The sequence below is a fragment of the Diachasmimorpha longicaudata genome, unplaced genomic scaffold (genome assembly GCF_034640455.1).
Source record: "Diachasmimorpha longicaudata isolate KC_UGA_2023 unplaced genomic scaffold, iyDiaLong2 ctg00000126.1, whole genome shotgun sequence".
Taxonomy (NCBI): Eukaryota; Metazoa; Arthropoda; class Insecta; order Hymenoptera; family Braconidae; genus Diachasmimorpha; species Diachasmimorpha longicaudata.
In genome coordinates, this window is record NW_026973938.1 from 56,711 (window position 1) to 67,500 (window position 10,790).

Consider the following 10,790-nt stretch of genomic DNA (forward strand, 5'->3'; position numbering starts at 1 on the left):
GTCCGCGGCGATGCCTTGGGTCTTCCTGACGGGTTTTTACTTCCGTAGGTCGACGTTATAGCTGTCGCTGGCCGGGTACTGAAGTGTGCCCCAGGATCCTGGAGTAAGGTGCTGTTGTTCAGCCTCCTTTCTCCGTTCCCGAGGTGCCACTCTTTCTCCGGCCGTCCCCCTATCCGCCACCTGGGGACGCGCATAGTTGGTGACTCAGACCGTCCCCTTCGTCTCGTTTATAGAGCACGTCCGGGGCTGAGGCATTTAATTATATATGAATATATATGTTTTTCAATTAAAAATTCTGTGATGCTATTTTTGCATACCAACAAAAATAGAATCAACGTTTCAAGTCATCATTAAAAATTAATAATATCGGTTACTTGATAAATTATAAATTAGTTATATAGAATTTAGTTTAATTTTATGCATTCAATTATATATGAATATATATTTTTTACAATTAAAAATACTGTGATGCTATTTTTGCATACCAACAAAAATAGCATCAGTCAAAAATATCACTTATTTTTCTAAATTTCGACTTCTAGAACGATCAAGTATACTATTCTTTGGGTTCTAAGATTTTTTTTAAGTGATTATTTTCAAAGTTGGGAAAAATGAAAAATTATTCTAAGTCCCCATTCGTAGTTCTTTTTGATTCGTATTGCTTCGGCGCAAAGTAGGTAGGGACACTCATGGCTTTTCAATTTTTGGATGGGGACACTCAATGCGGTAGTATGAAAACAACCTTGCCAGGTTATGGTTTTCGGAAACCTCGCATGGCCTATTAATCTACTCTACTTACATGATAATAAACACTTAGGCCATTACCCACTGCCAAGGGGGGGATTCGAAAAATCCATACTGTCGGCCGGTTCGGAAGGCCGAAGGACACTTTGCAACCATGACGGTGCCAGGTCACAAGTGACTGACGCAGGCATGGCTCCCACGGGGAGCCTCGGGGCGGTGGTCCTTGGTGTCAGCCTGACACCCAGAATGTGAAAGGTGGAGAAGGGTGTTTGGGATTAAAAGAAATTGAGTTAAAGTAGTAGAATTAAAGTAATAGGATAGAAGAAGAGGAAGAAAGGAGAAGAGGTGAATCTAATTCTCATTCATATCTCCAACAGGGACAGGGCTACCCGGAGAAGGTTACCGGGTTCCTGTCCCACGACTTTCGTCTCCGACAACGAGAGCTGGTTGGTCGCATTCATTCGTTCACTCATCGTCGCCGCCGTTTCTCATTACCGCGTACGCTTCCACACATTTAAGCCACATGCATTCCCTGCAAAAATCCGCGAACACGGCGAATGACTCCCTGGACGACACTAGCGCTTGTGCCGCCTGGGGCCATGGGCGATTCCCGATTATTCCCGCGATGCACTCCCGCTGTGGTGCATATATCGGACAGTCCATGATGAGGTGCTGGACTGTGTCTTCAGCCTGGTCGCACTCGCAGTTGCGTGATTGGGCAAGGCCCCGGTCGTGAAGTTAGGACCGGAATTGCCCATGCCCTGTCAGGACCTGCGAGACCCAGTGGTCGCACTCGACCCACTTAGCGTCCAGGCGCGCCGTAGTATCGGGGAAGAACGCAAAGGCGTTCCTCCCGGTTGAAGCCCGCTCGAACCTACTCCGCCAGAGATTTCGGATCTCGGTTTTTATTTCCTCAACGGCCTCGATCGGGCGGCCGTTGTTACCAACGCGCGGATTTGCGGGGTCTATATCTACGTCTCCTATTCTGACCGGAATGCCTTTCTTGGCTTGGTAGCGCGCTGCTCTTTCCCTCAATAATAGGTCCACAGGAATAACTCCCGCCGCTGCGCAGAGTGCTTCGTGTGAGGCCGTCCTATACGCGCCAGTCACCGTCAGCAGCGCGCTCCTCTGCGCGGTACGGAGTTTGCTCCAGTCGTATAGGGTGCACCGGTCCACCCACCCGTGGGCTGCATACGACGCGACACCCTGAAAAACGCCCTGGAACACGACCTTGATCGATCGGTACCGGAGTCCCCAATGCTTGTGCATTAGGGCCGATAACCGAGTGAAGAGGACCGTAGCCTTTTCTTGAATGTATTCTGTATGGGTCCGGACCCGCATGTTCCTATTAAAATGTACCCCGTGGTATCTAACGCTCTCCTTGAATTTAATCTTGTCCCCGGCGAGCCTAATCTCGGGTGGGCGGATATCTAACACCGGTTTCACGCGTCGGCGTGTTCTTCGCGCCCGATCCCATCTGTACTCCATCAGCGGCGCTCTCTTCTGCGAATTGCATGACAGGACTATTGCCTCTGTCTTGCTCTTCGAGAGTGCGAGCTTCGCTGATGCGCACCACGACGCGATGTGTTCAACGACGGCTCGGCCTATCCTCTCTATTTCCTTACGCGAGTCGGCCGATACGACTGCGATAAGGTCGTCCGCGTAGGCGTCTTCGATTGCGCCGAAGTTGTGCGCGATGCTCTTGAGGAGGGCATCGAACATGAGATTCCAGCAAGCAAGGCCGAGGACTGATCCTTGCGGACAGCCCCGGGTGGCCGGCTTGGAAATCTCTTGGTCGCTCCAGGCGATCTTGACAGTCCGATTGTCGAAGTAGCTCCGGAGCACTTCAAAGACATTCTTCGGGCAGTCTCGATCCGCCAAAGACTGGAGGACTAGGGGCCACCACACGTTCTCAAAGGCTCCAGAGATATCGAATAGGAGTCCAATGACGTACCTCTTGTCGTTACCGCGCTCGACTATTTTACGCAACTCTACTATCGCGTCTTCCGTGGATCGTCCAGGCAGAAAGCCATATTGACGTCCTGATATTTTGTCCTCAGTAAGGACTTTCGCCGTAAGGATCCCGTGCAAGAACATTTCGAAAAATTTCCCGACAACCGACAAGAGGCAAATGGGTCGGTAGGATTTGGGGTCGGACACATCCTTGTGAACTCCTTTGAGGAGAGCACGAAGTGTGCCGACTGTCCAAACGGTGGGGAAAACGCCGTGCTTAAGGCAGGCATTGAAGAGTCGTGTGAAGATGTGAGGCATCCTCATAACCGCGACTTTCAGGACCCTGACTTCAACTAAATCGCATCCTGGGGCTTTGTCATTCTTAAGGGTCTTGACGAGACCCTTAAGTTGGTCGTCCGTCAAGTCTCGTGCATCCTCTGTTTCAACCCTTAGGTTCTTCACACGTTCGCGGATGTCGGTCTGTTCCGGTGTGTCTGCGTTGGGCTCGTCGTCGGGTACGTGTGTGTCCAACAGGACCTCAGCAGTCTCACGCATTGTAAGTGTCGTGCTATTCGCGGTTCTAAGTGTGCTGAGGACCGTGCCTACGCGCAATTTATCAGCCGCGTATTTGTAGTGAAAGTCCCAGTGATTCGCGTTGCTTTCCGTCGTGATATATCCGCGCCAGCTATTTTCCTTAGATGTCCTAAGTAGCCTGGTATACGCTCGCAGGACTACACGATACCTACTCTGTTTAATTTTTCGCGTGTCAGGGTTAGTCTCCCTTCGGTAGCCGTTTCGGAGACGACTGACCAGTTTGCGTTTGCTGGTCAGCTCCTCGGTCCACCACGGATTCGCGCGACGGTAATGTCTGCGGCGCGGCATCGAATCTTGGCAGGCTTTGGTGAGTACGTCACCCAGTACTTCTGCCATTCTCTCAACATCCGCTGTAGAATCCAGCGGATGATCCGCGAGTTTCTCACGGGCCTCCTCATCGAGGGTCGCTTCGAACTTGTCCCAGTCGGCCCGACGAACGTTGAACCGCATGGTAGAGCCCTCGCCGACTCCCGAGTTATTGACGCGCTGTGAGGAACTCCGGATCGCTAAACGAAAGAAAACCGACGTGTGGTCACCGGTGGACCACTCGTCCTCCAACCTCCATGCACGTATGAATTTATACATGCCAGGGGTGGCCAGTGTGACGTCGATGAACGACGTACCTGCGGCACTCCTGAAGGTTGGGCCCTGCCTAGCATCATTCGCGACGCGGAGACCGAAAGACTCGATGAGCTCGCCCAGGAGGACACCACGGTCAGTGGTCCTGGGGCTCCAAAGGGAGTGTTGGGCGTTGGAATCGGCCGCCACCAGAACGCGGCGACCCCTGAGACAGCTGAGAACCTTTTCAAGCTGCCTCAGGTGGATTTCTATGTCGTCCGAGTATTGAAAATAACTGGAGACGACGAAGAAGGATCCACCGGGGACGCGGGCTTCAGCACAAACGCAATGTGCATTACTTAATTGGGACACGTAAGCAATCTCCACGATGGAGTTGCACGCAACGACGGCTGCCCACGGTCGCTCCGTTGAGCTCGCGGCAATACGCATTCCGACTCCTAGGCCGCGGATGGCCCAGGTGTACGCCTCACGAATGGCATACGGCTCTTGGAGCAACAATATGTCCAGACGCTCTTTGCGAATTAGCTGGAAGACCTCCCCGGTTACTGCAATTGTGCGGGACATGTTCAATTGCAGTATTCTAACGTCGCGTTGCGCGCCCGGTCCCTCGATCGCAGGGGTCCGGGGAGGATGACCTATTGGAACGGGAGGTACCGGTGAGCCTCCGGTCGAGACGCGATGACTATCGATCCTACTTAAACTAACGTGGCACTCACGAACCCTACCTAATAATTGAGTGGACTCACCGGTCGAAGTTCTTGAAGATCCAGGCGTTGGCTGGCTCGGCTGCGCAGTCAATCCCTCGCTGTCTGCGACGTCCTCGACGTCCTCGTGGACAGCACGAAGGCTGGAACCTTTCCCTCGTCGGGAGGGCAGTATCCCGGCGCACGGCGGGCGACTACGAACCCTTGAGGGCACCACCCTCCTTGGGTCCCTCGATGTAGTCGCTGGAGATGATGATGAGGTTCTGGCATGCTGGGAAGCGATGCGCAGACTTCGCCGCACGACGGACGCATTATTGTGCCCCCCCGGAGATCCGATTGGGGGCAGCTTAGACTCCGGAATAGATTTCAGATAATGCTCTGCCATGGTTGAAGCTTGACGAGACGGTCGCCGGCCGTGCCAAAAGGCAGGAGCTGAAAAGCTGAAAAGTAACCGAAAAAGAATGAATAAGAGGATTAAGGATTAGATGGGGCGGTTCCCCGCGGCACCGAGCTGGGTAGCTCGGGACGCTGAGCACCGTCCCTGGGAGGGGGCCCCCCGGTTCCCGCCGAGCTGGGGAGCTCGGATCGGGGCCCGGTGGAGGCGCTGAAGGAGTGCTCCGCCTCGACTCCCCTCGAAAGAGGAGCAGAGAGGGAGCAGACCCACAGAAAGGGGGAACCCACCCATCCTACCCGACGACCCACCCCGCGAACCGTCCCTTTCCCAAGGGATACCCACCCACTCCCCCTGAGACCCAGCCCCACGTGTGGCGTCGCGTTTTCGCCGGCCTCCACCGTTGCGGGAGGTTCCAACTACTGGCGCGTGGCTGGAACTAGTTGCGAGAACCGCAATGTCCATGCCCTTCGCACTGCGAAGCAGCCAGTCCCCCCTCCCCCGCACCACCCCGCGAACCGTCCCTTTTCCGAGGGATACCCACCCACTCCCCCTGACCCAACCCCCACGTGTGGCGTCGCGTTTTCGCCGGCCTCCACCGTTGCGGGAGGTTCCGACTACTAACGCGTGGCTGGAACCACTTGCGAGAACCGCAGTGTCCATGCCCTTCGCACTGCGAAGCAGCCTGTCCCCCCGAACCCCCACCCGCGCGTGGAATTCCACGTCCACCAACCGATTCCGCCCTCCACCACGTGGAACCACCCCACCACCAGCCGATTTCGCCCTCCCTCGCGTTTCCCGAAGTCCGGCCCACCCCACCGTGACCAAATCCGCGATCCTCCCCCTCCGAACCCCCCAGTAAGTAGGTCTCGCGCCCCTCCACCCGCCGATTTCGCCCTCCACCACGTGGACCCACCCCTCCACCACGTGGAACCACCCCTCCACCGGCCGATTTCGCCCTCCCTCGCAACCCAATTCGCGACCCCCCACCCCTCCGAAACCCCCCATGGGTACAGGGACTCACCCTGCACCCGCAACCCCCCTAGGTATAATTATCGAGACCCCCGAAAAGGGGGATCCCAATCCTTACACCAAGTTCGACTCAGGGACCGCGGGGTCGTCACACCCCGTGTGTAAGGGCGGTTTTACCCGCCATTACACCCCCTGCGGGAAGCTGGTAGGGACAGCGAGAATCGTCGTTAATCCATTCATGCGCGTCACTAATTAGATGACGAGGCATTTGGCTATTTTTTTTTTTTTTTTTTTTGATGTGAAACATCTATAGGCGCACCCCTAAACTGAATCGTTGGCCTGGCGATACTTGCCGTGGCGAGCATTCGCCAGGCTATACTAAGGTATGCCTATCTATATTCTGTGTAGTAGAGTGTACGGCGTGGCTTCTCACTCAGTTCGACGTTGTTGTTTACTACGGTACACATAACCTGCGTTTTATTTAATTTTTCATTTTAATTTTTGACAATAAAATATGTGTGACAGTGATAACTCAGAAGATCAAAGTGATCAACCTTGTGCAAAGAAAGTGAAACTACACTATGGTATACTACCAAGTCATCAGTAAGTAGATCGTATTTTTCAAGTCTCCATAAATGTAATTATTATATTTTTATATTTAATTAATTATATTCATATTAATCATATTAATAATTTATATAAATTATATTAATATTATCTTCAATTAAGGATTCTTTTATTATTCATGAAGGAATTAATATAGAAAAATTTATTAATAAAATTTATACTTGCAAATCTTTAGTCATATATTGCAATAATTAACTAAGATTTGAGTTCATGAGTATATTGAAGCCACACTTAAATTTTTTTTTTTTGTGTATTTCAATATCATATTGTTTTAAATATTTCAGTTCCCAACAATCATCAGAAGGATCACAAAATATTATTATTGAAACTGGACGTCACCCTGATCAGTTAAACACAAGGCATACTATCAATGTTGTGTCAGACTTTATTAATCGAATAGTACCAGACTATTTTAAACTATTGCATCTATTGGAAATGTGTGTTCTTCACATGTTAAACTACAAGACGGAAGTGAATTAATTATGATTGTAATATACATTTCACCTAATAACAAAATGGATCATCTCATTTCATTTTTACATGAAAGGTTATTTCCTTATAGTCAAACAGGTTCAATAATTCTTAAAGCGAATAAACATAAACTACCATTATTTTTAGCTGCATATTTCAGTGTAAATTTTGCAAGAGCTGAATCAATGCCATTAATGACATTTCTTCAAAAAGAATTTCAATGGCAAATCAATAACGATCCAAAAGAATCTACTACCAAATATGGAACAACAATAGATGCTGTATTTGTGAGATATCTTGATGGTGTTTCATCCAATACTTTTGTAACGTACTTTAGTTATCATCGACCAATCGTCACAGTAATACCGGCAGAGGAAAAATCGAATATAACTATTATTGAAGCCACAGATGAAAATATTTAAATTGTGGCAACTTGATACTAATATCGAATTTTTATATCATGTAAATAAATGTTTATTAAATAAAGTTACCATTTACTGTAAGAATCTCGTAATACTTCATTTTTTCATTAGGCTATATTTAATTCCTGTAATAATATTATCTTTTATGCATATTACTTGTACACACACGATGTTTCACATCTGCCAGGCGTCCCATGACGGCTCATTTTTTTTTTTTAGGCAGGAGGGGAAATGCATTTACGCACACCCTTTGCTGGTTTGGGTAGTGTGGGACTCTTACTTACAGTGAATACCCACTAAAACCCCTCCTTCCATATTATGCCTGTTTAACGGGCAGGCAGCACCCTTTGTAAGCTGGTGGTCGCTCATCCGATTCCGCTTCGCTGATGTTGGACTCCTATCTTCTGATGGTACTGTCCGGTCGTCCGGTTGAACATCCCGAAGCAGCTGAGTCCTCCGACTAGCACCCGAGTTGCGATGATCTTCAGTTCTCGCTTCTTTATGACCCGCAACGATGTTAACTCCTCCGCACTCGACTGGCTCCATATCCCGCGATATGAAAGGGTGATTGACGAAAACTTCACCTCATTCACTCTGTACCTCTCACGCACCAAACCTTCCAGGCTTCGATAGTATGCCTTTTTCTTTCCATGGGCTTCTTTCAAGTCCGTGTGCTCGCTCACAACTTGAGCGTCCAAGACAACTGCCCTCTGACTCTTCACCGCAATTAGATCCGGCTTTCGCAGACCCTCCTGCGTCAGAAATCTGGGCTCCTCTTCCACGTTATCGTACTGCTCTGCAAGCGCTCTTTTAACATAGGCAACGATGGCGTTGTGCCTCTTAACACGGGTACCGTGCGATCTGTGGCATACTTGCAGGACGTGGTTGGTTGTCTCCACAGCTTGACAGCCAGCTCTGCACTGTCGGTTTCTAATTCGTCCTCTTGCTGTTCTCGCTCTCGTTGGCATTGCATTGACTCTCAGTTTAACCATATTGACAAAATCCCTCCCACTGAGGAACTTCGTTCCATCGGTGACCCACTGGTGCTGTTGCGGTACCTTTCTAGAGTCCTTCAATGCTTTGCCATCATAGGACGAGTGCAGGAGCTTTGCCCATCTTTGCTCAAGCTTTCTCGCGTTGTCTATTTCCTCACGTCCTTCCTGGAGCCTTCTCGTCGCCTTTCCAATCTCCTGGTTTAAATACGGAGATATCTCGCCCTCTTTGACGTACCTCTGGAGTCTTATTTTCCTCTGAAGGGGCATAAGCCATCTCACAGATGGTATGGAAAGACCTCCATCCTTGACATGGGCGTGAAAATACGCGTTTGTGGTGTCATGTGGCAACCCAATCCACTTGCGAACTGCCTGGCGCGTAACTGCGTCTATCTTTTTTAGGGTGCTTAGCGTAACATTACCAAGCGCTAACAGGTGGTATAGGCTTGGTAATACAACCACTCTCAGCGCGAACAGCCTCTGCTGCGGTTTCAAAGGCGCCTCCGTAAGCTTTTGCAGGGAAAGCCTCAGATTATCGAGGCTACGTCCTGCTGCCCTACCCTCGGGAGTGAATGGAACTCCGAGGTATCTCCACTCATCGGATCTTTTGAGTGCTGGCAGTTTCCTTCCCAGGCAAGTAAATTGGACCCTTCCGTCAACCGCTGTCTTCTTGACATGCGGAACGCTCCTGATGGCGACGGTAAAGGACTTCCCCACATTGATCGCTAGTCCACATCTGTCTAGATACGCCGTGGTTATATCCATGCTTGTTTGGAGCCCAAGCGGGGTTGATGCCATCAGCACCAGGTCATCCGCAAAAGCAAAGGCGTTGATGCTTTGTCCCCATACATTGACTCCAATTTCTGGTGGTAACTGTTTTAGGAGACCATCCATAATCATATTGAAGATTATGGGGGAGAGCGGATCACCCTGCTTGACTCCACACGTCGGTTTGATTGGGTCCGATACCCAGTTTTCGCATGAGAGCCTTGTTGTGCTCCTTCCATATACATCCACGATGTAATCTACCATTAACCTTGGTGTCCCATAAGCTATGAGCGTGTTTCGAATAGCGCCGTGAGATACAGAGTCGAATGCCTTGGCAACGTCCACGGATGCTATATATAATGGCTTAAACTGCTGTCTGTGGTATCGAAGAATCATATTTAGATCGAACGTGTTCTGAGCACATCCATCTATAGGCAGGAAGGCTTTCTGTCTTGGATCTAGGTGTATGCATTCCGCCAGCCTATTGGCAAGGATCTTGTGGAAAGTCCTGGTTATGACTGATGAGACCGTAATCGGTCGAAACTCGCCGGGCTCAGCTGCGCCCTCTTTCTTGGGAATCAGAGTAGTTTTCGATTCCAATAGGTGCTTCGGGAGTTTACCGCAAAGCAGGAACAGGTTGAACAGCCTATGCAGTATTCCCTGCGGCATAGCTCTCAGCTGCCGCGCTGATACGCCATCCGGCCCTGGAGATGTTGTCAGTTCCGGATAGGCTTTCCTTATCTCAGCGAGTTCGATCGGTTGCATTAACTCGTGGAGTTCCACTGCTGGCCATTGTGGATCAGATGTTTCCTCGTTGTTATTATCTGCCATAACAGACTGCCAATAGGGCACCATCACGTCCCTACTGGGTGCATTTTGAGTACTTTGGTTGTTTAGTATAGCTCGTATGCAATTACACGGATTACGCTTCCATGTTTTCTGTGTGCGAGCGTACTCAACCCTTCTTGCACGCCGCCTCGATATAGCCTGCTGTTGTTGCGGCTTACTGCCCTTCTTGGGTTTAAGGACTTGTGGCGGAAAGATGGTTAGAAGGTAGCTCTCGATGTTGCCCAGTAGATCGGAATTCGTTACCGACAGCGCCTGACTGCAGATACGATTCAGTTCCTTGCCATTAAACGACTCGACCTGGCTTTCGATTTTGGCTAGGTATTCGCTTATTCGTTCCCTGATGGTATTACAAGTACCATCACTGTTTCCCTGATATTCGGGTACGTGCTGCGGCTCTATGTCCGATTCACGCAGGAACGCGAGCACTTCGTCTTTATAACGTTGTTGCCTTCTGTGCCCTTTTATCGCCTCAATCGTTCTGGTCGGCAAATATTTTGCCAGTGCCTGGTTTATGAATCGTTCGCCTTCGCTCATGAGGCGAGCTTCTCTCCGTGCCATAAGGGAGGATTCTTCAGCGGTCCATGGAGCTTTCTTATGCGGTACACTAACTTGCTGATCATACCAGTCCTTGTGAGCTCTCTGCTCATGAACTCCTCTGCCTCTAGATGTTCGGAATCTCCGGTCGCATTCTATCATGCGACACTCAAAGGAATCGGTTTCACCG